The 27,719-nt window shown below is 47.4% G+C and overlaps 1 protein-coding gene and 1 pseudogene across 2 annotated transcripts in view; both read left to right on the top strand.

Moving 5' to 3' along the window:
• Positions 1 to 13,761: 13,761 nt before the first annotated feature.
• Positions 13,762 to 14,427, top strand: LOC147711212 (uncharacterized; annotated as a pseudogene).
• A 3,128-nt stretch (positions 14,428 to 17,555) lies between these two features.
• TSPAN14 (tetraspanin 14) overlaps positions 17,556 to 27,719 on the top strand; it is a 295,722-nt gene continuing 285,558 nt past the window's right edge. The window contains exon 1 of one of the 2 annotated variants that reach the window (XM_086921992.1): positions 17,556 to 17,733. The gene's annotated coding sequence lies outside the window, so the exon portion shown is untranslated. The remainder of the gene's footprint in view (positions 17,734 to 27,719) is intronic. The other variant, XR_015295897.1, reaches the window with a different exon arrangement.

Below are 27,719 nucleotides of genomic sequence, written 5' to 3'. Positions count from 1 at the left end.
AGCTGCACAAAAGTCATCCAACCCAGAGAGAACTTGGTTCACCAACCTTTGGAAAGTGGTAGGTGCATTCTTTAAGCCAAAGGGCATCACCACAAATTGGTAATGACCTCCTGGGGTTGAGAATGCTGTTTTGGCTTTTGCATCCTCAGCTAGTCTGATCTGCCAGTAGCCTGCTGTCAGGTCAAATGTGCTCAAGAACTTGGCAGTAGCCAATCTGTCTATGAGCTCATCTGCCCTGGGAATTGGGTGGGCATCTGTCCTAGTGAAAGCATTGAGACCTCTGTAGTCCACACAAAACCGCATCTCTCTCTTACCATCTTGGGTGTGAGGTTTTGGCACAAGGACTACTGGACTGGCCCAGGGTCTCTCTGAGGGCTCACTAACTTTTAGCTCCAACATCGTTTGTATCTCTGTCTTTATGCAGTCCCTGACGTGGTCAGGTTGCCTGTAGATTTTACTCTCACAGGCAGACTGTCACCAGTGTCCACCTCATGGGTGCACCAGTTTGTCTGACTAGGTGTCACAGAAAACATATGTCTGAAGGACTGGAGAACTTGTGTGCAGTCCTGTTGCTGCTGGCCAGTGAGGCTGCCAGCCAAGGTCACACCATCAACTGAACCATCATCAGGGTTCTGAGTCAGCAGGTCTGGGAGAGGGTCACTCTCTTCCTCCTGCCCCTCATCTGTAGCTATGAGCAAGCCCATGTCTGCCCTGTCAACATATGCTTTGAGTCTGTTGACATGGAGCATCCTGTGGGGGCTCCTGGGAGTTCCAAGGTCCACCAGGTAGGTGACCTCTCCCTTTTGCTCAACAATTGTGTGGGGCCCAGACCATTTGTCTTGAAGTGCTGCTGGGACCACTGGCTCCAACACCCACACTTTCTGTCCTGGCTGGTACACAGTTAGCACAGCCTTTTGGTCATGCCAAGCTTTTTGAAGTTCTTGGCTAGCCTCAAGGTTTTTAGAAGCCTTCTTCATATACTCAGCCATCCTGGAGCGGAGACCAAGTACATAGTCCACTATGTCTTGTTTAGGCTTTTTGAGAGGTAACTCCCATCCTTCCTTCACAAGACATAGGGGTCCCCTTACAGGATGCCCAAACAAAAGTTCAAAAGGGCTGTAGCCAACCCCCTTTTGTGGGACCTCTCTGTAAGCAAACAGAAGGCAGGGCAGAAGGATGTCCCATCTTCGCCTAAGCTTTTCAGGTAAACCCTTAATCATGCCCTTCATGGTCTTGTTAAATCTTTCAACACGGCCATTGCACTGTGGATGATAGGGTGTAGTGAATTTGTAATTTACACAACACTCCTTCCACATTGCAGTTAGGTACCCAGACACAAAGTGTGCACCTCTATCTGAGACAACCTCCTTCGGAAAGCCCACTCTTGAGAAAACTCTCAGGAGGGCTCTTGCAACAACAGGGGCTGTTGTGGTCCTTAGGGGAATTGCTTCTGGGTCTCTGGTGGCATGATCCACTACCACCAAAATAAATCAGTGCCCAGAGGCTGTTTGGGTATCCATTGGTCCAACAATGTCAATTCCTTCTCTTTCAAAGGGTACCCCCACCACAGGTAGTGGTATAAGGGGGGCCTTTGCTGTGCCACCTGATCTGCCACTGGCTTGGCAGGTCACACAAGAGCGACAAAACTCCTTGGTATCTTCTGACATATGGGGTCAGTGAAAGTGAGGGACAAGCCTGTCCCAAGTCTTGTTCTGGCCCAGGTGTCCTGCTAAGGGAATATCATGGGCTACGGTAAGAAGGAAGCCCCTGAATGCCAGAGGTATGACCAACCTCCTGGAAACCCCATGCTTGGGGTCTCTAGCCTCTGAATAAAGGCGTCCTTCATCCCAGTAAACTCTATGGGTACCTGTAGCATTCCCAGCAGCCCCAGAAGCAGCTTGCTGTCTGAGGGGTTCAAGAGAGGGGAAGTCTAACTGCGCCTGCCTCAAGTCTGCCCTTGAAGGTCCCCCTTTCCTAAGAAACTTAACCTGTTCAGGCTCAAGTTCTTCTATGACTCTATGACAGTTCCTTCAGGGGTCTCACTATCAGCTTCCTGGGAAGGCTGATCTTCACTTGGAGGCAAGGGGGAAGGCACTACCTTAACCCTACTGCTCTTTCTCTTGGTGGCACTTGGTCCATAGTTTTAGGATCCAAGGCCTGTTCAGTTTGGCACTTTTTGGCCTGTGACCTGGTCACAGCAAGGATATGAGCTGATATGCCTAACATCTCTGCATGAGTCCTATACTCCACTTCAGACCAGACTGAGGATTCAAGATCATTGCCCAACAGACATTCTACAGGGAGGTCTGCACTTACCACAACTCTTTTGAGGCCAGTTACCCCTCCCCAGGAGAAGTTAACAACTGCCACACTATGAGTAGCAGTGACATTGCTAGCATTGGTCACCAGGTAATTATCACCCAGTACAATCTGTCCAGGGTCCGCAAAGTTAGGCGTCACCATGGTGACACTGGCAAATGTGTCCCTGTGGGCCTGAGGGGTAAAAGTGCCTTCAAGGGAATTCGTTTAAGCAACTATTGATAATTCAAGTATAACTAGGAAGGACAAATCAATGATCCTTATGCGAATTCAATTCCACAAAGTGAGTCAATAATTTAAAAAAAACATAATGCATCAAAATACAAAAAAGACTACATGGATAACAAACACAAACACAAAAGGTGTATAGGAAAAAATAGAATTTATCAAGTGGTAAAACAATTAATTTCATATACAGATATAGTTCATTCAAAATAGATTAGGTCTGCAGGTATACAACCAATACGTTAATAAGTAACTCAACAGAACGTAAAAACACCTATCCAAAAACCAGATGTATGACATCATACGGACAAATCCGGGTATGAGCTGGATTCCTTTTGCCGATCTTTTAGAGAACTTGCCGAATTACAACAAGTACCCTGAAGTTCCATTTTGCCGACTTGTGATCAAGATTTCCACTCGGTTCACCACGCCTGTACCGCAACGCACCTCTTGACATAATCTAATCACTATTGGACTTAGAGATTCGGCATTGTTCCTCTTCATTCTGTGTATCGACGTACACCGCTACTCACTTGATTTGTCCGTATTATGTTGGACTACTACTCATAGACTGAATGTGCTCGGCCTTTGACCCGTGTTGTTACTGAAACCAAATGTGTATTAGTGTGGGCCATCCTTGATACAGGGATTAACAACATCCGCTCTTTGGATTAGCGTTCCAACCCGAAAAACTAACGTTATCCAGCATTTAAATTAAGATTACACTTGTTCAATATACAGCTCCCAATTGACACCAGTCCTGAAGATGGTCTCACAAAGTGCTCTCTAGGAGACCGAAACGTCGACCTCCACCTCATCCTTACTTTATGTTATACATCTGGTTTTTAGATTGGTGTTTTTAGGTTCTGTTGAGTTACTTATTAACGTATTGGTAGTATACCCGCAGACCTAATCTATTTTGAATGAACTATATCTGTATATGAAATTAATTGTTTTGCCACTTGATAAATTCTATTTTTTCCTATACACCTTTTGTGTTTGTGTTTGTTATCCATGTAGTCTTTTTTGTATTTTGATGAATTGTGTTTTTTTTAAATTATTGACTCACTTCGTGGAATTGAATTCGCATAAGGATCATTGATTTGTCCTTCCTAGTTATACTTGAATTATCAATAGTTGCTTAAACGAATTCCCTTGAAAGCACTTTTACCCCTCTACTAAATTACCCAAGCCCTCAAGGATATTTTGGGTTGCTCACTGCTCAATTCCCTGTAGGCCTGAGCTACTTTATTATTGATTAAAGGTGTTTGCCTGTACTTGCCCAGAGTACTGGGACTCACAGTAGAGGACATAGCCATGTCCACATCACAGACCAGAACAGCTTGATTTGGTATCCTGACTAGGCCAGAATCCATCTCAGTACCCAGGGTTAACCCTATTTAAGCCTTGGGTTGGGAACTACCACTGCTAGCTGGACTAGGGGGTGCAGTTGCCTTAGGGGCAGTAGTGGTAGGGGCTGTGCCTTTCTTGGTGCACTAACTGAACCAGTGAGAGGCAGATTTACAAAAGTTACACCAAGGTTTCTTTGAGCCATCTTTCTTCTTCTTAGAGTTTTGGAACCCCCCTCATTAGAAGCTTTTTGGGGGCCTGTTGAAGACTTCTGGTCTTTTGGTTTCTGATCCCCACCTTTTTGGTCTGCCTTTTTCTGATCACCACCTTGGTTCTGGGTTTTCTGCTTAACCCTGGTTCTGACCCACTTGTCTGCGTTCTTTCCCAATTCTTGGGGAGAGGTCAGTTCTGAGTCAACCAGGTGTTGGTGCAATGACTAGTTCTGACAATTGTTAAGTATTTGTTCTCTCGTGATCAAATTATACAATCCTGGATAGTCCTTAACTTTACTTCCCAGCAACCAGCCTTCCAGAACCTTAAGGGGACAATCAACAAAATCAGTACAGTCCTGAGTCTGTGTCTTCTGGGTATCTCTGAACAACAACCTGTATTGTTTAGTGGTTAGGCCAAACCCATCAATCAGAGCACTCTTCAGGACAGTGTAATTGTTAGCATCATCATCACTAACTGTGAGGAGCTTGTCTCTTCCTTTTTCTGAAAAGGAGAGCCACAAGATTGCTGCCCACTGACTTTGGGGTACCTGCTGTACTTTTCAAGCCCTCTCCAAAGCAGTTATCCATTTGTGGATGTCATCCCCAACGTTGTAGGGGGGGGGGGGCACAATCTTACTCAGGTTTCTATTATCATAGGCCCTGTCTTTATCCTTAGGGATATTGCTGCCACCAGTGGGTTCTAACCCACTTAACTTTTGCTCTCTTGCAAGAGCAAGTCTCTCTTTGACGAGGGCAAGTTCTTCCCTCTCAATCCTCAGATTGACTTCTCTTATTCTGGCCTGATGCTCTCTTCTCTGAGGAGAAGTCATTCCCCTCTGAGCAGAGGCATTAGAACCATGTGAAGCATTAGAGTGGAGAGATTCCCTAGAGTGGGATCTTCCCCTCCTATACCTCTGGTTAAGTCCACTTAGGGGCCTGTATGGGGCTACCCCATTCTCAGCCCCATGTAGGCTTAGGTAAGTCTGGCTAAGTCTTCTAACAAGGACCTGGCGGTCTACTTCCTCCCCAGAATCTTCCTCCTCTACCTCATCCTCATCTATCAGAGCAGGGTCGGGGGCATCATATGTTGAAGGTAGGCCCTCATCTGTATTACCCGAGGGGCCTGGGTTAGAGGCTTTCTGAGCATCATATTCTTCCATGAGCTCTATCAGGTGTTTGAGGGTAGGGTTGGAACCCTGTTTTACCTTTCTTGAAGTGCACAAGTGCCTTAAATCATGGAAAGTTAGGGTATCATATATGGAAGGTATCCTTAAAGGATCTACCTCCATTAGGAGAGAACCACTTGGTTATGCTCTCAGAGACATGATCAAGTGAGGTGTGGTGTGTGCACCTACCTACACTAAGTGTTACCTATTAAACCTCTCTAGGAGTTGTAGTCAGGGTGTGCTAAGCACTTTGCTCTACAACAACTAAGTTCAGTAGAACTTAAGTATTATAAGACTTGTTATATGTACCTATAGGTACCTAATGTGATCTTTCAAATGATATCTTAAGATTACAATTGGTAAAACAACAGCAAGCCCTTATCCTAACCGCTGCACATCAATGTGAGAAGTTGACCTGATATGTGATGTCCACTATTCTAGTGGGCACCCTGTATCAGTCCAAACAACCCTTATGGTGATGGTTGTAAAGTCAACCATATAGACCAGCTATCCTAGTGGTAGCATGGACAAAGCAGTCTTAGGCTAAAAGTTCAGAGAGCATGTGAAGACAGCTGTTTTGCCATATGTAACCCCTTGAATACCAAATGAAAGGACACCACACAGGTTATATATAAAATATATATGTAGTTATTACTAACACAACCCCTCTGAACTCTTTATGAGGTCAGAGGCACAAGCACATAACAAGGTACTTAATTATCATACAGTAAGTTGCACAAAATACAGTCGAGCCCTAGGGGCGTTGCAAACCATATACTAAAATAGTGGTATAAGAACCACGTCACGAACAAGGAGTAGGCCTAGGCCTAGGGAATCGCTGAGGCTACACTGAACTACCAAAGGTTAGGAAGCAGGAGGCCCACGGGAAGCGTGTGCAGTGTCTTAACACACATGTGGGTTCTCGCAGGAATACAATGGAAACGTAAGAGTTAGAAACTAGTTGATTTAGGACACTTCCGGATGGACTAGGAGAAAGCTACTGAAAACTAGGACACTTGGATAGTCAATATCCACAGGAGCACTGGAATACTAGGGTTACCTCACCCACAGGAGCCGGGTGCATAGGTGTCAAGTTGTGTTGGGTTTCGTCGCTGAATCTTATGGAGACCTGTGAAAAGATGCTGCATGCGACCAGGAGAGAAGTCTCCGGTTGGATCCAAGGGCGGATCGAGGATGAAGGGTACCCGAAAGCAGAGGGGACAGAGTCTGGGTCACCAGCCAGTGACCAGGAAGGAACCAGGAAGGAACCAGGCGATGTCGTGAAGCAATCAGGTGATGTCATGAAGCTTGTCTCTGCAGCCACGTGGACCAGGAGGCGTTGACGACAACCAGGAGCTGGATACGGACTGTCCCACAAAGGATCTAGCTGTTCGCGGTGTCGACTTCCGGATTGGATTCAACAAGCCTTGGCAAAGGCAACCCATACAGGAATCAAAGATGGCTTCTGTTGCAGACCAGCAAGGTCTGGGGGGCGTCTCCTTTTCAGGGAAGCAAGGGCCAGCCTGGAGCAACCAGGCCAGTGGTGTAAATTCAAACGTTCGTCATCACAGAGGCCAATAGCCAACGGGCAAGTGACCGGACAGTTGCATCAAGCACAAAAACACTAGCAGGCCCCACGTGGCACTCGTGGAGTGTGGAGGGCTATGCATCGGTGTAGAAGGTGCTCGGGGCTGGGGCTTCTCAATCCCCAATGCACAACTTCGAGGGTGCCTCAGAAGCTGCACAAGTAGCAATGAGCAAGTTTTCCAAGATGGCCTGTCCCATGTCTCTCGTCGCCTCCACTGGTCTCAGCTTTGCTGTGGCTGTGGATCGGGGTCTAAGAAGTCTGGAAGTCTGGTTCTTGTTGGGCTCTGTGCTTGAGCTCCGGCTGGAGCGTCGACAAAGCAACCTCAGATCGCTGGATTGTGCCTGTTTGCACAGGGTGCTCACTCCTTGACTACAAGGGAGACTCTTCAGTTTTCTAGTTGCAGTAGAATGTTGAAGGTCCAGAGTTTTGTTTCAAGTTTCACTTCAGGATAAATCTAAAGTCTCTTGACTCAGCTCCTACCTTTATACTAATCAAAGAGGCTGGATTACTTGCTAGGTCCCTCCTATGGTGGGACCAGGGAAGGGGGTGGTTACACCCCTTTCCCTTTGTCCAGTTTCGCGCCAGAGCTGGGGCTGGAGTGCCCCAGCAACTGGTTTCACCTGGACTATGCATGGAACACCATGTGTGCCCCAGGCAGTGTCTCATTTCATTCATCCCTCCCTGCCCCAATACACTATGGCCTGTCTGTGGTGGTGCTAGCACCTCCCAAGACAGGAAACCTATTATCCAAGCCTCCCTCGCTGGAAGGACTCCCAGTAGCAGGAGGTCAGACTTGTGTCTGTGGCAGCAGCCTCCATTTTGTGATGCTGAGGCTCTGGTTAACTTTAACCGGGATTAACAGGAACAACATGTCTTCTCCCTCTAGAAGGGTGGAATGCTACCCCCGTTGCCAGAACTGGCGAGGGGGTAGTATTCCAAAGCGCACCTTACACAACATGTTTTGATAAAGCCAAACCAAAGTTAGCATTAACTGCGAGGATTATAATGCACCTAAGAGTATATGGTATGGCTATATCATAGAACAGCTATAAGGACATGGTTCCGAAAGCTGCAGACAGGCTCAGCTCATGCTAGAGCCTCATCTCACATAAAACCAAGCACTCTGCCTCCAGGATTGTTAAGACCTGCCATAGGAGTGACTTATAGGTACATATGTGTCTATATATAAGGTTAGATATAGGAATACTATATCTAAGCAAGGGGAGATTACACGACCTTGCCCCAGCTGAGTGATCAGCCAGTTGTGTCAATGTGGATGGCCAGCCAGGGGTGGCATAATACATGCTTCAGCCCCTGGTAGGCCTTGGATGCACTTATGCCCTGGGCACCTAAGGTACACTATACAGGGGCTCACAAAGGTGACCTACTTCCCAATTGGATATGTACCTAAAGTACATGGTATGAATTTAGAGAGAGAACAGCTGGGCTGTGGGTCTGATCAGCAGGCCCACAGCCACACTAAAGTCGAAAAACCAGTAAAGCAAAGCAAAAAGTGGGGGTGATCATAGGAAGCAGACCCTACTCTCCTACAGGGAGGGTATCCAGACCAGGAACTAAACCTTAGAGCAAAAATTGCACATGTAAAGAATTCTGGCAGAGACCGGCAGAAATGTCAGAGGTCAAGAGCCATGCACGGAACAAGAGGAGAAAGCCTGCCGGCACCTGTTAGCAAGTGCTGACGTTAGATAGGAGTAGAGTCTTCAGCAGAATGCCGGACCCCGGGGGAAGCAGAGTCGCAGACTAGTCTTCCCCCGGGGAGGAATTAGGGGGTGGGTATTGAGGCGCAGGGGAGGAAGGAAACTTCCTCTTCCTGCGCCTGGCACCATCGGGAGGGAGCTAAAATGGAAGGTTAGTTAGGGCTGTGTTTTTTTTTTCTAGTTTAGTGCAGTTTGCAGGTTTCTGGGTCAGGCCGATCGGCGTCGGGGGCTGTTTTACGGCAGCCGGTTCAGCTTTATTCCGCCAGTAGCGTGGCATTTGGCAAGATGTCGGGGGTGTCGTCTGATGAGGTCCGGGAGGCCTTGTTACTGTAGCGAGGGCCGGGCGGGAGGACCTGCTTCAGCCGGGGGTCTTAGGTCAGGCGTGGGTGGGGGCCACCAGGGGCACACGCGCTGCCTCAGCCGGGGTCAAGGCCGCAGTGGTGGCCTGCCAGGAAGACGAGCCCGACGCTGCAGGCCATGTTAGCGATCGGAGGGGGGGGGTGGAGCGCCCAGGGACCCGGCGAGGGGCGGGAAACGCAGGAGCCTGCCCCCGCGGGCCTTCCTTCCGATCGAGTTTTTGCCTGGGGCCTCGGGGGCGGCCGTGAGGGCCGCGCCCCCCGCGCTTCCGCCCCAAGGGCCTTTGCAGGTGCCGGCCGGCGCTATGCAGGAGGAGGGACAGGCAGATAGCATTTCTGGGCCTGCTCTGGAACTGGAGGGAGCACCGGGTGGGGATGGGGCCCCAGGGCTTGCCGGGCAGCCGGCTCTCTCTGCTCCTGGGGATGGTTTGACTGGGGACACCTCGAGGGAAGCAGGGGGGCTGGAGGAGGAGGCCCCCATCGACCTGTCTACCAGCTCTAGGGCTGGCACCCCTGCCCCAGTAAGGCAGGCGGCGGGGGACCTGGGGGGCCGGGGTAGGCCCCCCACCCTGGTTCCCATGGGGGGGCCTGGCTGGGTTCCTAGTTTTCCGCAGGTGGGTTTCTTCCCCCCGGGGGCTGAATTTTTTGGCTACTGCCCGCCCCCTCCCCCCCCCCAGATCTGGGGCGCCACTTCCTGGGAAGACAGGGCCCGGGGTGAGAGGATCCTGGAGCAGATTCAGGAGGTCAGGTGGGCCGAGGAGACCAGAGCCAGGGGGGTGCGGTGTGGGGCCATGAGGTTGAGGGCCCTCCAACCCCGACCTCTGAGGAGGAAAGGGAAGCGGAGAGGGAGGAAGAGTTAAGGAGGGTCAGGGCTAGGAAGGCAGTGCAGGGCTACCCCCCCAGGGGGAGTATGGCAGGAGTAGGGACGGCCAGGACGGCTTTGAGGCCCGATGGTGCTGGGGCCCACTCAGGTTGGAGCGACCTGAGGGGTGGTAGGGGATCCAAGCCGGCGGCTGTCGGCAGAGCCCGGGGGTGCCTGACGGGGCGCAAGACGGCTCCGAGACGCAGGACGGAAGCAGTAGGGCAGTCCGCGGTGGCTGTCCCTCCACCGAGGGCTCGGAGGAGTGCAGAAAGGTGTGAAGCGAGCGGTGAAAGAGGTGGACAATTTGGGTGTGGATCTGGAACCGGTGCTTGAGTTGGATTATGGTGCCGAGAGTGATGAGCTGGAGGACGGGGAGGTGCGGGATGACTTTGAAGGCTTAGGCGGCGCTGCGGACAACGGCGACCTTGGTGTATTACAGGACAAGGCGGCGACGAAGACCAAGGCCGGGACGGCGGCGGTCCAGGTGACGGAGTCCAGAGGACGGCCCCGGGAGCGGACCTCGGCACTCACAGGTGAGGGAGCCTGGTGGGCAGCTTGGGAGGACGTTCCCCGGGGAGGAGAGGGGCGGAAGAGGACTTGCAGGTCGGTGGGTGTGGGGGATGGTTCGGTGCGGGAGGCGGAGAAGCCATCGGGCGGTCCACCCGAGGATGGTAAGAAGGTGGATGGTAAGTCGGTGGCTTTGGGGGTGCAGACGGACAAAGGGGATGGTAAGGAGGAGAAGGGAGTGAAGGTACCTAAGAAGCTCCCATATATGGGGCTGGCGATGCCTTTGGGGTCGCATCTCTCGGAGAAGCTCAAGGATCGGATCTGGAAACATGAGTTTGTGGATGTCTTTAAGTTGCTTCATAGGGAGGTGCAGGCTAAGGAGGGGTCTAAGGAGGAGGAGTGGGAGCTGACGAGGCGCCCTAGGGTACCGGTGACAATGGAGAATTGGACGTCGGCGTTCTTGATCTATGCCAGTGTTTATTGCCAGAAGTATTTGGACAGGGCGATTGCGCTTTTTAAATACATGGACATCATTCGCAAGGCCCAGATGCAGTTCGGGGGTTTTGCTTGGCTAAGCTATGATGAGGAGTTTCGAGCTAGGGTTAGCGCGAATCCCGAGAAGAGTTGGGGGGAGGTGGATCAGGAACTTTGGGTTCAGTGGATGGCATCTTCACACTCCACTGCGTCCACACACAAGGCCAGTGGCCTACCGGTGGTGTATCTGTCTTTTCCGCCGCGTCCCGCCCAAGGCGGGGTGGGGGGGTGGAACAGTGCCCAGCACCATTGTCTCCGGGCAGCAGTCCAAGCCGGGGGGTTATTCCACGGGGGCCTGTTGGAGCTACAATAAGGGGTATTGTTCCCGGTATCCCTGTAAATTCAAACACGAGTGCTCGAAGTGTGGCGGGAAGCATGCCCTTACGCAGTGCCTCACGCTCACCACACCCTCGGGGCAATGGAGGAACGCCAGAGGGCGGGGCCACCCTGGACCGAAGGGCGCCTACACCGGTTAGGGTGGAGGCGATGGCCCTGTGGTTCTCGTGCTACCCGGATCAGGAGGCTGCGGCACGGCTCTTCTGGGGTTTCACTGAGGGCTTTAGGGTGGGCTACCAGGGTCCCAGGGATCGACGTTGGGCCGAGAATTTGAGATCTGCCAAAGAATTGCCGTGTGTAGTGTCTGCTAAGTTGAAGAAGGAGGTAGAGGAAGGAAGGGTGGCTGGCCCGTTTACTGACTGGCCGTTGCAGGTCCTGATCATATCCCCATTGGGGGTGATGCCGAAGAAGGAGGAAGGGGAGTTCAGGATGATTCACCATCTGTCATGGCCGGAGGGCCAGTCACTGAACAACTTTATTGCAGTAGAAGATTCAAGAGTGCTCTACGCGTCGGTGGACGATCCGATCCACCTGGTGAGGGTGTGTGGGACGGGAGAGGAATTGGCGAAGTGTGACATCAAGTCTGCTTTCCGTTTACTGCCTATTCACCCGGCGGATTTTTCACTCTTGGGCATGCAGCTTGGGGGGGCCATCTACGTGGACAAGGTTTTGCCCATGGGATGCGCCATCTCCTGCGCTCTGTTCGAGCTGTTCAGCACTTTTCTGCAGTGGGTCATGGTGCGTGTTAGTGGGTGTCGCGAAGTCACTCACTACTTGGATGATTTCCTCTTCCTGGGGAGGTCGGATACCGGGGATTGTGGCAGGGCCCTGTCGCGATTCCAGGAAATGGCCTTTCAGTTTGGGGTGCCTCTGGCGCCCAAGAAGACGGCTGGTCCCAGCTGTTGCCTCACCTTCCTGGAGATCGAACTGGACTCGGTGCAGTGGCTGGCGCGCCTTCCTGCGGCCAAAGTGGCGGAGATCCTGGAATGTCTGGAGTGGGCTGTGGGGGAGCGGCGGATTCCTTTGCGGGCAGTGCAGAAACTTCTGGGTTTCCTTAACTTTGCGTGTAGAGTAGTGCGGGCAGGGCGGACGTTCTGCAGGCGGCTCGGCATGGCCACGTCGGGGGCAGTGCTTCCACATCACAGGGTCAGGATTTCCATGGGAGTGAGGACGGACTTGAGGACGTGGATTACTTTCTTGCAGGACTTCAACGGTGTGTCTTTGGAATTTGACGAGGAGAGGGCGGTCTGGCACTGCCAAATTTACTCTGACGTGGCTGGGTCAGCAGGGCTTGGTGTCTTCTGGGATGGCAGGTGGTGTGCGGAGAGCTGGCCGGCCTCCTGGATCAAACAGGGCAGGAGCATTGCCTTCTTGGAGTTCTTCCCTTTGCTGGTGGCGCTGGTGGTGTGGGGGGAGGAATTTCGAAACAGATCTGTGCTCTTCCACGTAGACAATATGACGGTGGTGGAGCTGGTGAATCATCAGAGGGCGAGGGACCTGAGAGTGTTGTGGCTGTTGCGGAGGTTCATATTGGCTTGTCTGCGGTTGAATGTGGTGTTTCGGGCTAAGCATGTCCCTGGGGCGAATAATGACATTGCGGATGCTTTGTCTCGTTCGCAGTGGCAGCGGTTTCGACACCTGGCACCGGGAACGGATACATGCAAGACCGAGCTGCCGGCTGGCATCTGGGCCTTGGGGGAGTGAGGATGATTAGACTGGTGGAGGGTTCGCTGGCTGTGACCACGAGGAGGACTTATCGTTTGGCATGGTCTGAATTTAGTGCTTTCATGGGCTGGACGGTGACTGGCGTTGTGGGTGTGGAGTCGGAAGTGGACAAGGGCTGAGAGGTTATGTGTTGGATTGCATGGATCGGGGTTTGACTGCGGCTACGATCTCTGGTAAATTGGCGGGGATATCTTTCTACTGTGTTTTGTTCCTGGGCTTTGACCCAACCAAGGATGTGATACTGAGCAGAATGTTGCGGGCTGGGGCAGGGAACGAGGGAGTGGGGGGGGGGGGGTAGGCTGAGGGAGGCAGTGATGTTTGAGTTGTTGGTCCGGCTGGTTGGGGTGTTGCCGGAATGTTGTTATGACCTGGTTGAGGTGGGTCTTTTTCGCTTGTGTATGGTGTGGATGTTTTTCGGGGCATTTCGGGTGTCTGAGCTTTTGGGTACGAGGAGAGGGGCTGGCAGGTTGTTTGAGGAGGTGCGAGTGGATGGGGGGCGCTTGGGTATTTGGCTGCGGTGCTCCAAGACTGATCAGTTGGGCAGGGGCAGGTGGGTGTGGTTGAATGAGACCGGCGGGGCGGTTTGCCCAGTGTTGGAATGGCGAACTTTCCTGGGGACGGGGAGATTTTTTGTCATGCATCTGGCGCAAGAGTGACGGCGGGCCAGTTGTTGGCTGTTTTGCGCAAGGCTTTGAGGCGGTTGGGCATGGATGAGGCTGGTTTTGGGACCCACTCTTTCCGGATTGGGGCTGCGACAGCGGCGGCCAGGTTGGGTTGGTCCTGGGATAGGATTAGGAAACTTGGGCGATGGAAGTCGCGCTGTTGTGAGAGGTATGTGAGGAAGTAGGTTGGTCCCAGGCAGGATGTTGGTGCTTCAGGCTGTTTTTTCTTGTTCTAACATCTTTTTCTTCGTAGGTTGCGTGGGCGGACCGGGCGGTAAGACGGTGACTTGGATTGTTGGGCACTCCTTCGTGCATTGGGCTTCCAAATATGCGGAGCAGCAGGTTTACGGCCGTAACCTGGGACTGAAAGGACACTTGCACGAGGTACAATGGTGGGGCAAAAGTGGCATGCGATGGGGGGCTCTACTGCCCTGGCTCGCGAAGATGTTCCCACAGAGGGGATGTCCTGATTTGTTGATCATTCATCTGGGGGAGAATGACCTGGTGCAATTGTCCGGATTGGCACTTTTACAACTCATGCAACGGGACCTGGAGGTTTTGAAAGCGAGGCTTGCAGGGACCTGCATTGCCTGGACTGAGTTGGTCCCCAGGAAAGTGTGGAGAGGGGCTATGAAGCATGGGGCCATCGAGAAAGCACGAAGGAAGCTCAATAGGGCAATGAGACTCTACTGTGGTGACAAAGACATTAAGGTTATTGCACATGGCGGGATACGACTGGAGGAGCCTTGAGTTTTCAGGGACGACGGGGTGCACTTGTCCCAGCTGGGTAATGCGTATTACATGATGGAGATGAGAGATGTGGTGAGCAAGTTGTGGAATGAGGCTATCTGGTGTCGCAGGGAGTGAATGCGGGAATGTGTGTGCGGACTGGCAGACCTGGAAGGGGGGTGGGGCAGTGAACCGCCCTACAGGGGGTTTCACTGGTTGGCAGGATTTGAAGGGACAGGGGGGTCAAGAGCGGGCACACCCATCCCTTTGGGGGGGAGTTCGTAGGGCGGATAGAAGCGTGAATGGCAGGACGCAAGGAGTGGGCTGGATGACAAGTGATTGAGGGGCAAGAATAAGGCATGGTTGGAGCCTCTAGGGCTTGGTGATGGAGCGGAACGAGTGAAACGAATGAGAGGGGAGTGTGAGTGGGGGTTTGTTGTTATTACTATGTTGATGTTACTGTTATGTACATATTATGCAGTTCTGGTCTAATAAAATGGCCTTTTACGCTGACACTGCGTGGTCTGTTTATTGCGCGATGCCGGGCCCCGGGGGAAGCAGAGTCGCAGACTAGTCTTCCCCCGGGGTCATTCGCGCAGGGATAGGCCAGGTAGGGGAAGAGGAGGAGTTAGGGGGTGGGTATTTAGGCGCAGGGGAGGAAGGAAACTTCCTCTTCCTGCGCCTGGCACCATCGAGAGGGAGCTAAAAAGGCCACCCACCCACCCGGCAGCTGGAGGTGTGTTTGGGTCGGTCCATAGCGTTGCCAGTTTAGGCCAGAGCTGCTGTAGGCAGGATTTGAAGGGACAGGGGGGTCAAGAGCGGGCACACCCATCCCTTGGGGGGGGAGTTCGTAGGGCGGATAGAAGCGTGAATGGCAGGACGCAAGGAGTGGGCTGGATGACAAGTGATTGAGGGGCAAGAATAAGGCATGGTTGGAGCCTCTAGGGCTTGGTGATGGAGCGGAACGAGTGAAACGAATGAGAGGGGAGTGTGAGTGGGGGTTTGTTGTTATTACTATGTTGATGTTCCTGTTATGTACAGATTACGCAGTTCTGGTCTAATAAAATGGCCTTTTACGCTGACACTGCGCCACACTACCCCTGCGCGATGCCGGGCCCCGGGGGAAGCAGAGTCGCAGACTAGTCTTCCCCCGGGGTCATTCGCGCAGGGATAGGCCAGGTAGGGGAAGGGGAGGAGTTAGGGGGTGGGTATTTAGGCGCTGGGGAGGAAGATAACTTCCTCTTCCTGCGCCTGGCACCATCGGGAGGGAGCTAAAAAGGCCACCCACCCACCCGGCAGCTGGAGGTGTGTTTGGGTCGGTCCATAGCGTTGCCAGTTTAGGCCAGAGCTGCTGTAGGCAGGATTTGAAGGGACAGGGGGGTCAAGAGCGGGCACACCCATCCCTTAGGGGGGGATTTCGTAGGGCGGATAGAAGCGTGAATGGCAGGACGCAAGGAGTGGGCTGGATGACAAGTGATTGAGGGGCAAGAATAATGCATGGTTGGAGCCTCTAGGGCTTGGTGATGGAGCGGAACGAGTGAAACGAAGGAGAGGGGAGTGTGAGGGGGGGTTTGCTGTTATTACTATGTTGATGTTACTGTTATGTATGTGAGTAGAATACCCAGGCAAATTATAGGAAACAACTAACACATAAAGAGTGGCTAAACCACAAGAAGAAAAATTACATTCCACTATTATTTGTACATATCAAAATACAAATTTAATACACGTTAGAATCACATTCAATAAAATTGATACATTATTTTACACAAAAAGATAAAAAGGCATTATAGCATATGCATAACTTCAATCATACATGTAATCATTTTCTTAAAATTTGTTAGATGGTTTCCTGTCTACTGTCTACGCGTTTCGACACTGTAAAAGTGCCTTCCTCAGGACTGTACCATCGTGCAATTGTTCAGACAGAAACGAACTAGAAATCACTTATTACTGCAGTTGGATGTCACGATACCACAAGGATTGGTATAAGTATCGGGGTAGGCCGAATCGTATTTATGGGCAGATCTTTAATTATCGCTGTTCTCAGGTTATATGGCTCGGTATTAGTCAAATAGGGTTCAGGGTACATACGGCCAAAAATCTAAGTAGTTTCTTCCGAATAGACGACCTGCTAGCAATGTGTGTTTGTAGGTTAGTCCCAATATTTCTACTGATATAATTAACCTTTATTGTTATTGATCGTGAAAACAGCCTGGCTGGAGCAGCGTCTCTGTGGCTCGGTGTTTACAGAGCTGACGCAGGGGTAGTGTGGCGCTTTGAAGCAGCTGTATTTCTGTTTTCCTCGGCGGACCAGCTCAGGCGGCGTTTCTGGTTTCTGAGGAAGGCACTTTTACAGTGTCGAAACGCGTAGACAGGAGACAGGAAACCATCTAACAAATTTTTAAAAAATGATTACATGTATGATTGAAGTTATGCAAATGCTATAATGCCTTTTTATCTTTTTGTGTATAATAATGTATCAATTTTATTGAATGTGATTCTAACGTGTATTAAATTTGTATTTTGATATGTACAAATAATAGTGGAATGTAATTTTTCTTCTTGTGGTTTAGCCACTCTTTATGTGTTAGTTGTTTCCTATAATTTGCCTGGGTATTCTACTCACATATGCAATTTGCCCTGACCCAGGAAATCGAACTGCATCAGGGGGTCCTTGTTTGTCTCACATGATTTTACTGTTATGTACAGATTACGCAGTTCTGGTCTAATAAAATGGCCTTTTACGCTGACACTGCGTGGTCTGTTTATTGCGCGATGATGACAGACTGAAAAATACATTATGAGAGCCACGAAGATAATGGACTTAACCTCTCAAAGGGCTCCTAGGGAAGCAAACTTTATCTCTATCTCACATTTTAATCTGTTTTTGCCTCAATCTTTAACATAGAATTCAGTATTGTTTCAAAGCATGTACTTGAGTTGGCGGAAAATTGGTAATGAAATTGAAACTTGTTCCGAATTGAAATCCTCCATTTCTTTCCAAGCGCAACCAAAAGCCTTAAACTAGCACTGTATAAAAGAAAGGAAATTAATCTTTTATTTTTGGATTTATTTAAACAGTGCGTTTAAATAAGAAGATGCACAATTATGCTGTTCACGTGCTGTGTGGATCAGTTCTTGTAGCGGTATACGATACCACCACTAGATGGTGATAACCACAAGTAACAGATAAATAAATAAATAAATCCGTTATTTCGTGTTTTGGGAGACATTTTTAGCATTCGATTAGTTAGCTCGTCCTTGTCGTTTGGAGTCGAGGATCAGTTCATGTTTTCGTTGGCGGTTGGGCTTGCTTTTCGGCTCCAGTGCCGCTTCCTGTGTCGCCCGCCAAGAAGAAGAAGGAAGAACGAAGAGAGGGGATCATAGCAGAGCCGTGAGACTGAGCCCATGGGAAGGAGAGCCTGAGGAGTGAGCGCCGGGGTGAGAACGGAGACTCAGTATTCGGGCAGTCTGGTGGTAAAGACTGTGGGGAGGGGCACGATTATTAACACCACCGCTATACAGCAGTTTAGGCAACTAAAGTCCACGGTATCTGTGCTGCACCGAGCATGTCGGAGCTTGTGTTTCACATAGAACCACCGATTCCTCTCGGAATCTTGATCCCCAAGTGTCTGACTTGCCTAGTAAGATTCTATGCCCCAAAGGAGCATGGCACCTTCCAAGAACTTACCTCTGACTTCTACACCGTTTTCCGAAATCCGACTCTTTCCTCCACCTTAAACTTGTGCTGCTAGGGATCCTCTCCCAGAGGCTATTTACCTTACTCGGAGATTGTAACGCTCACCCTGAGCTTGTAGGTCTGTGTGTTGCATCGCCTTCAGGGGTGCTTCTCATGAGTGGTGTTGACCCGTGTGTTGTGCAAGTGCACTCTAGGGATCTAGTTTAGTATTTTATTCTGTTTCTCCTCTTCGGATTTCTCTGTCTCCTTACACCTGCCTCCTCTAGTCGCCATAGGCAGCCTCGGAGTGGCAGGAGTGTGGCACAGACAAGTGTAAGCTCAGACCAGCATTGAAGAACAACACAGGTTATTTATCATAGTATTCCGACCTTTCTTGAAGCCATCTTACATGAGAAGCAGAATGTCATCTCACGTATAAGCATGGGTTTTACCTTTTATAAAGTTAAGCAACTGGCAGTTGGTTTGCTTTTAATTGTATTTCAAAGTTGTACCTAGATCACACACGTTTGTGCTTATTATTTGTGCCCTTTCCAGCGTCTGAGTCATTAGATGAAAGCAAAGGCAACAAGGAGTTTGGCAATTTCCAGATACAATTATTAAAATGCTCGCCAGTTGTTAGTTTTGATATATGCCTAGTAAAGTGATAAAGCGAGCAATTTGTGTACTGCTTTAAGCAGTTTTTCCTGGACATTGAAACTTTTTTGCAACCAAAGTGATATTTAGAACAAAGGATGTGAAACTGGTATTGGTATGTTCCTGATGAGATTAACATCTGGCACCACAATTTCCTTTTTTTTTGCTGTATTAGTGGTTGATGAGATATTTCTAAATATCTTAATCATATTGGTTGCAAAGTTGTGTTCTATACATAGTATAAGATTGCCATAATGTTTAGTGTGACAAAACCGCTTGAGACCATCATAGGGATCATTTCCCCAAGATAAACTTCTCAGCATGCAGCAGTGTGTCAGCTTATTAGGATAAGATATACCTGCAGTAGATCCCTTCATTCATACAGAAAGCCTCCATATGAGAGACCCGATCCTTTGCCTCCAGTAACACATAACTAGGGACACTAAATTCCTGTGCCAGATTTTTTAACAATGCGCCCATTTTTAAAATGCATACCATTTCAATAATGTGCTGCCTTAAAACTACAGGGAAATCCCCGTTAGCAAGGTACTAGATTTCCTCCGAGTACCACCTCGGGCATCAAGCATTCTTCTTTCATGGACACTTATTTTTTGTACGGTAGAGAACCTCATGTAAGCCTGGCATTTATTTCCGTATAAATCCCAGAATTGTACAGAGGCAAGATATTCTTTGCTGGGAGCTGGTGTGAACTGAGTTAGGGGTGTCTTTGTTTGTAAGTATTCGTCTAGTGTGCCAGGTTTCTCGGGGCACAGCACTCACTAAAATGGAGAAACGGTTTTAGCGAGTTCGAATTGAGTGTCTTTAATCAGAACTACGCTTGGCGTTGATGGCATACTGGCCTTTCCTCTTTCTATAATATGTGTGGGACCAAAACATTCTGCACGAACCGAGAATGATTGCTTTCTGTTTGTTGTAGATTTTAATTGCTGCTCCTCCGATATAAATGAAATAATTAACAAAGCTTGTTCTATGCTGCTGTTCTAAGGGGATTTGAGGAAGGAAAATCCTTGTATAATTTATGTAGGTAACTTTTTCTATGCATTTCCTGGTCGTATTACTCGGTTTTATTAGGTGAGAAATTGAATTGCGGGAATGTGCATGAGTTGCTTTAAAAAAGGCTTAAAATCACGCATGACAAGTTAGTTGCTCTTCCATATTATGTGAACTTTTCGATTACTCAGTGCCATGCCATACTTCACATCACAAAATAAAATAATGAACGGTGTGTTGAAACTTTTCCTTAACACTCACCCACAGATCTGGGTTAAAACCATAGTTATTTTGCTCGGAACGTCATTGCATTTTGGACGTAGACATAGGCAAATCAGTCTGGACTCTGTTCCCAATGTGAACAGTCCAGCCCGAACTGCCAGGCTAGGTCCTCCCTGAACACGAGCATCCTGAAACGGTTATCGGGGTATCACCCCATATCAGCCAGGTTAGCTTGAATCCAATGGTGCAGCAAGCAAAGGACCCACGTCTGGCCATACCCATAGACACCAAGGGGCGCATACAAACATTGCCAATAAAATGATGGATGGAGCGTTAAAACTTTTCAAACACTCACCCTCAGTCACAGATCTGGGTTCCATCGTTATTGTGCTCACCACGTCACCCCAGTTTAAACCCAGGATGCTTGTTTCTGGTCCAGAGAGGACCTGACCTGGCAGTTCGGGCGGGACTGTTCCCATGGGGAGCATGGTCAATACTGATTTGCATGGGGCTGGCTCTAAACTGGAATGGCGTGGCATGCAATAAAATTATGGGTTTAGACCATATCAGTGACGGGTGAATCATTTGTGAAGCATTCTGTCCATCATCTATTCTTTTTGCATATGCAATACTTTACATCACTTCCCTTTGGCATAAATGTTTGCATATGTAAATATGCACAAATATTTTTTCATCACGACTCCCAAGGCAGTCCTTTGGCATTATGAATATCTCTAGTTCTGGATAAGTAAACAAGTGACCCCTCTTTGAAACCACAGTCTCCAAAATATTTCCGAAATAGTCTTGGTTTCCACTACGTGTAAACGATTTTCATTATTTCCCCAACTAAATATAGGGTGGTAATTGTGCATTGGGGAAAACGACTGTGTATTCTTTGCCCTCGGTCAATTGCTCTGGCTATAGTCACATGTCAAATAAACCACACACAGATGTTATTTTTATATGTGGATATTAGTGTAGATAAATTGCTGGTGCAGACATTAGCTGTGAAGTATTTAGGTATATTGTCAAAATGTATTTTGTTTATTTATCACACAGTATGGGATGCGATGGTTTATGAAAACCGGCTAAGTAACCTTTTCCTGTATTCTACATTTTGCATAGCATTCAGATTGTGTATGTTTCGAAAGGTTATTTTACATCTACTATGATTTTTTCTCCACTAAAGAAGTCACACAAAAGGCTTTAAAACGTATTAAGCGCCATATTGACCTCTTTCGGAATGAGAGACAATTAACTGGAGGATTTTATTTTTCTACCTCTGCCTCTTTTGGAAAGATCAGAAGATGCAGATATGCAGCTTTTACTATTAAGGAAACTCCCTTTCCTATTCTCATGTTGGTTCTCATTTAGTCTTATCTTTAACCATTGGATAACCTATTGTATTGGATGATGGTTATGAAGTCCTTCCTGGCAGCTCAAGTTCAAGAAGCATCAGAGAAACAACACTTTCATTCATAGTGGAAAAAAAGGATGGGCTTTGTACTACGTACCTTCAGGGGATAGTCGTATAAAAAAGTAATTCTGTTTCGATGGCAGCAATACTTTCCATTAGATCGGGTCATGTTATCTCAGTTGAACTCCAATATAGAACTGTGCTGACCTGATGGCTTACGATTACTTCCATTGGTCAGTTGTACCGAGATTAGTTTGATGGTTTAGGTATTTTGGATTACATGAGCGAGTAACATGAGATTGGATGTTCCCCAGGTGGACCTGTATGAATATTAGAGTAGAGCTGTGAAAGTGTGCTACAACCTTCTGAAAGCATAAAGCATAGGTACATTTTAGTTCGCAGTTATACAGATAAAATGTTTTTAAGAGGACAATAAATTGAAGTCAAATATTTGATTTATTTTTATTTTCGAGGACACTTGGATCACGAGTCGGTCGTAACTGTATTCCTGGAGTGGAGGTATGGGAAGTTATGGAGGGTGATAGGGAACAGCCACTCACTGTTGCAATTTTACCAGGTTTGGATTCTCACCGATGTTTCTGGGCACAGATTCATCCTGCTGTCATCTGGGAAGCCTCAGAATTGTAGGAGTGGTGGAGAAACTACCTTCCCGAATAGGTGATTACGACTGCAGTAATTCCATTGCCCCTGCACTTTGCTACTCATAATCAGCCCCTAAGTAGAGAACATCATAATCAGCCCCTTAAAAGAGAACAGTTAAGCAGCAACTAACCTGTACATTTTTACCCCGTTCCACAACAGTCAAGCACAGCTTTACATACCACAGGAGAAGATTAACAAATGTATGGGTTCCTAAAGGATGACACTGCTTTACTTCTCGCTGTTTTGTGTGCTTGGGTACTAGGGTGTATCTGGTGACCATAATTCTGTTGCTGAGTGTGTGCCAGAGGAATGTGTTGCAGTACTCCTCTCCAGTCACGACATAATCGGCACGCTCTGTCATGTTTTGCTTTTAACAAGTTTTGTTTTTTAGATGAATCACCCCATCTCCTAGAAAGGTAGTTATAGCATTAAGATATTCTCTACCTCTCTGACAGTCATTGTACTGGTGTAGGATATATTTATGCATGTACTCTTCCCTGCACCAGTCTTCAGTATCGTTCGGGTGTCCACTGTTCCTCTAGTTAGTTAGTGTGACTTAAGGGGTATCCCCTTGCACCTTGTCTCTTGCTGCATTGTCCAATATATTTTTGGGAATCAGTTCATTTTCTCGTTTCTGTTATCATAAGCCTTGTAGTATAGCTTTGTTATTCTGCATGTCCCTCTGAGGAAAAAGTGCATGTTCAGCGGGCACTCCGTTCCCAAGATTATCAAGACTGAAATGGGAACAAGAGGGCATCCCATTACCTCTGCTCTTAAATAGAACAAGCAAACAAGTTCATGTAGTGCCAGTGGAGGCCATCCTCTGCACTGCTAAGACACATTGGACAATCTCGACTCCTAATGAAACATTATTACCCCATCTTCTTCTCCTACTGTGTTTTTCTGGGTCCTCACTAACCTGGAATTTAGGACGGTGTACCCCCTGAAATTCACTGTGAGTGATCACCTAAAGGACATTGTGGTTCTCTAAACGTCAGTGTATGATAACTCCTCTGAAGAGCATGAGAAACATTGGTGGTGTTTTTTTTTTTTGTGTCCTCATATTTGCCCTTGGAAACCAAACAATAACGATCAGTTTAGAGGGGATTACTGAGACACTGACCCAGATTAACTGAGGGGGACTTTCTTGGATCCTACCGGGGTATCCCGCAGTGCCAAGCATCAACACCTCAATGATCGAATAATGGTACCAACTGGACTAGCGTACTGCTCAATACAACCCAGATTGTGACCGATGTCGCCCTAGTTGGGTATGTATAAAAGGCGAGGATCGAGAAAACGACCCCACAGGCAGCGAAATCATAGGACATGGGGGAAAAAAAAAACCCCATTACCAATTCAAAAGCAGCCAAAATCTTCTCTTGTGTTGGTTACCTTCCCTAGCCATGTCTAATTTAGACATCTGTAGCATTGCTGCACGCCAATCGGTAAAGAGAGGGGGTGTCTTATCTTTCCACCGTCTGCATATTTCTCTTCTGGCTAGCAGGCAGCTATAGAAAACCAATTTTTTACACATGCCGTCTAGCTCTGGTATAATGCCAAAGAAAATTAGCATGGGACTAGGGTTAACATGCGAGCCTATTGCTAACGAGAGAGAAGCACAGATTTCATTCCAAAATAATGATATAAACGGACACTCAAAAAACATATGAATATCTGATGCTGCTACCAAGCCACATCTAGGGCATGCCACTTGATCATTATTGGGGAACTTTGATAGACGTAATGGAGAGTAATACACCCTATGCAGAGTAAACAGATGGTTGCGACGGAGCCAAGATGGTTTAACGATCTCACCCAAAATCCTAAATGATTTTATCCATAGGCCCTCCACGTCAATGTCAGATATAAAGGTTTTCCAAAGCGAAAGGGGTAACAGAAACTCGCCATCAGTCTCGTCTAGAATAAGATTGTACCAAAATGTAATTTCTTTTTTAAAAGGTGGTTTATCCATCAGGTGGGTTAGAAGATTACTCTCGATACCTATTTTAAACCTACCCCTTCCTTGGCTATAGGCCTGTGACCAACTCTGCATTTGGAGATATTTAAATCGTGAAAAACGAGTTCCTATAGTTAGGCTCAACGTCTCCCATGTGAGTAAAGTTCCTTCAACAAATAGATCCCCCCATGATGAAAGTCCGGCTGCCCTAATTGGGAGAGCTAAACTATCTAAGAGCCAAGACGGTGTACCTGGGGAGTCCCAAAGGGGGGCCCTACTAGAATAGTAATCCAATTTGAGTGTTCGTCTTAGACTAGCCCATGTTCTAGCCAGGTCCCTTAAAACCTTTAGTTTGACCTTCTTGAAATATTTAGGGTCGCCAAATTTTAATAGAAAATTCGTCAGCCCGATTTTTTTCCCCCCTTAAAAGTGCTGAAAATAGCTTCCCACATCCAGCATTATTAGGGGTCTTTAAGAGCATCCTGGTATGTGAGAGTTGGAAGGCCCAGCCATAGAGTTGCAAGTCTGGTGCTGCAAGACCTCCTTTTTCTCGACGACGTCTAATCTTCTTCCAAGATAGTCTAGGCGTATGACTGTTCCATATAAATCTATTTATTTCAGTTTGAAGTTTGGCAATCAAGGATGAATCAAAAAAAAGAGGGATTGTATTGAATAGGTATGTGATCTTGGGCAAAATGGACATTTTGACGAGGTTAGACCTGCCTATTAGAGAGATAGGGAGAGCAGACCATAATCTCATCGATCTTCGAGCCGCCTTAGCTACTTCAGCAAAGTTTAGGGGGACAATCTTATTGATATCAGTGTAGATGTTTAACCCAAGATATCTGAGGGTAGAGCTGGGCTGTACTCCTACAGTCGGTACAGGATGATTCCAAACCATGATATCAGTTTTGGATGCATTGACTTAGTATCCGGATATAGCCCCGAATTCTTCCGCTATAGATATAACGGTAGGAAAGGACGAGTTCAGCTCGGATGAAAAAATAAGAACATCATCCGCATACAATGCTACTTTCTTCTCCCATCCTTCAAAAATAAAAGGTTTTATATTAAGGTTATCCCGAATTAACTGAGCAAAAGGTTCAATATATAAGTCAAACAAGAGTGGTGAGAGAGGACACCCCTGACGAGTTCCACGCGAGATGTTAAATGGCTCAGTAAGTTCACCGTTAACAAGTAGTGAGGCAGAAGGGCTTTTATATAGTAACTTAATAGCTCGCCTAAAGTTATCACCTAAGTTAAATTTACTCAACACTTCCTCTAGGTAAACCCAGTTTACCCTATCAAAAGCTTTGGTTGCATCAAGGGTAAAGACTGCTAAAGGTAAAGATGCTGATGTGGCCATGTCTATTGCTCCAATAAGGTCGTAAGTCAATTCATAGAGTTGCCTTCCTTTTACAAATCCCTTCTGATTGGCATGTAAGATGTTGTTTGCAACTTCCCCCAATCTGTTTGCGAGGACCGATGTAAAGAGTTTATAATCTGTACAAAGAATTGAGATCGGCCTGTATGACCCACAGCTAGTTGTGGGTTTACCGGGTTTTAAAATCAAGGTTATAGAGGCCCTATCCCAGGATGCAGGAGGTAAGGCACCATCGACTAAGATACTGTTAAAGAGGTCTGTTAGATGGGCAAGAATTATAGGGGACAAAAATTTATATATTTCAGAAGGTAGCCCATCGGGACCTGCAGCTTTATTTTTTTTACTTTTAGAGATGGCAAGGTTTACTTCCTCCTGTGTAAAAGGGCGGTTTAAGAAAACCCTTTGTTCTGAATTTAAGGATGGTAGAGATATACCAGTTAGCCAGTCCCTTGCTTGACTAGGTTGTATCCTCTTGATATATATCCGTAAAGAAACTTTTAAAAGCTCCACTGATTTCCTCATCTGTAGAAAATAGAACTCCATCTTTACAAATGGAACTAACATTATTTCGGACCCTATCTGTCTTAGCCTTCCAGGCCAGGAGCTTCCCGGCACCCTCCCCATATTCAAAGTGGGCCAACTTACTAGCCTCCCATCTCTCTAAGACCCGAGCATTTAGAACTGAGGAGAGATCTCCTTTCAAGACCTTTAATTTATCTTGCAGCTCCACTAGTGGGGACCCTAGATTTAGATCGATCTCTTCTTGAAGGCCAGCAATCCCTAATTCAAGCGAGGCTACTGCATCCCTGTAGGTCTTATTTTTATATGAGGATAAGTTGGTTAAATAACCCCTTAGCGTGGCTTTAAAGGCATCCCAGGTGATCCCGGGTGAGGCAGTCCCCTGATTAATCACCCAAAAGGACTTAGATTCCTGTATTAATGCTTCTACCATATTGGATGAGGCTAGAATTGATCTATCAAAAGACCAATTTCTTAAAGAGGGCCTAGAAACAGCGTCAAGCTCCAAAAGGATGGCAGTGTGGTCAGAAAGATGAAAAGGTAAATGAGAGATTGATTTTACCTGTTTAACTAAAATATGGCTAATCAATATAAAATCTATCCGAGACTGGTGGTGAAATTTAAAGTTCTTAAATGTCACCCCCCTTTGAGACCCATGGAGTTTCCTCCAAATATCAATGTAATTCAATGCTTTCATGTTATTTAATATATACATCCTAGTTTTGGATAGGGATTTAGCCCTATTGGAGGGTGACTTGTCCAATACTGGGTCCAATACTATGTTATAATCGCCAGCCAAAATAACAGGTTCTGGGAATAGGTACAAGTGAGAAAAAAGTGTGGTTAAAACAGATGGATCGTCCTGGTTAGGGCCATAATACCCTACTATCGTGAATGCTGAGCCCAAAGCAATAACAGAGGCTATTGCCCATCTACCATAAGGGTCTACCTGTTTAGAAATTAGCCTTGCCTTGATAGATTTTTTAAAAAGAATGGCCACCCCCCTAATGTGTGAAGTTTGTGAAGTAATGACCCCAAAGTCTATCCATTTGTTCTTACAGAGCAGATTTTGCATTTCAATCTCTGCCAAGTGTGTCTCCTGGAGCACGAATACTTGTGCAACCGAATCTCGTAAATATTGCATGATAATGTTCCTTCTTGGGGTAGTGCGGAGACCATTAGTGTTCCAGGATAAAATGCGTATATTATGCATTATACTGAAACTGAGTTACCAGAACCAGGGGCCAATACTGCCAATCTATGAATACTAAATTGTACATATTCATAACTTTCCCCTCCAAGAACTGTTTTAAAGGACATTTAAGAGGACAATTTTTGCTTTTTCCCCGTCCCCTACCACCCCTCCCCCCCCAGACCCCCCACTGGTGGGAAACCCCTACTCTATCTATCTGGATAACCAGAGAGATAGCACCCTGCTATGAACCCCCGCCACCATCGAAAAAGTACCAAAATTTGGAGGGAAGACCTAAAGAGATCAAAAGGTGGGAAAGAGAATCATGAATAAATATAATATTATTTCCCAGTTTGAGAAGAACCTTTTGACAGGAGATAGAAGTTTTTTTTTTTTTTTTAATTTTTCCTCCTTTCCTTTCTTCTTACCCCCATTTTTTTTTTATTTTCTCTTTATCTTTATCTTTTTTTTTTTTTTTCTTCTTTTTACACGTATGCTTTTCACTGTGTACTATATACCTCCCATAGTATTATATTATTGTATATTATTTTTGTATTTAGAGTGTTTAGTCTCCTTATCTCAATACAAGGAATAGAAACTTAAACCCTTTACAAGATAATCTAAGCAAGCCTCAAAGACTCGACTGAGATCAGACAAGGGAAATAAAAAAGTAACTAGTATATACAGAGAAGCAGATAGTATAAGAAAGTAGACCGAAACTACTTA

The sequence above is a fragment of the Lissotriton vulgaris genome, chromosome 5 (assembly GCF_964263255.1).
Source record: "Lissotriton vulgaris chromosome 5, aLisVul1.2, whole genome shotgun sequence".
NCBI classification, from domain to species: domain Eukaryota; kingdom Metazoa; phylum Chordata; class Amphibia; order Caudata; family Salamandridae; genus Lissotriton; species Lissotriton vulgaris.
This window is presented reverse-complemented; position numbering and strand designations above follow the sequence as displayed.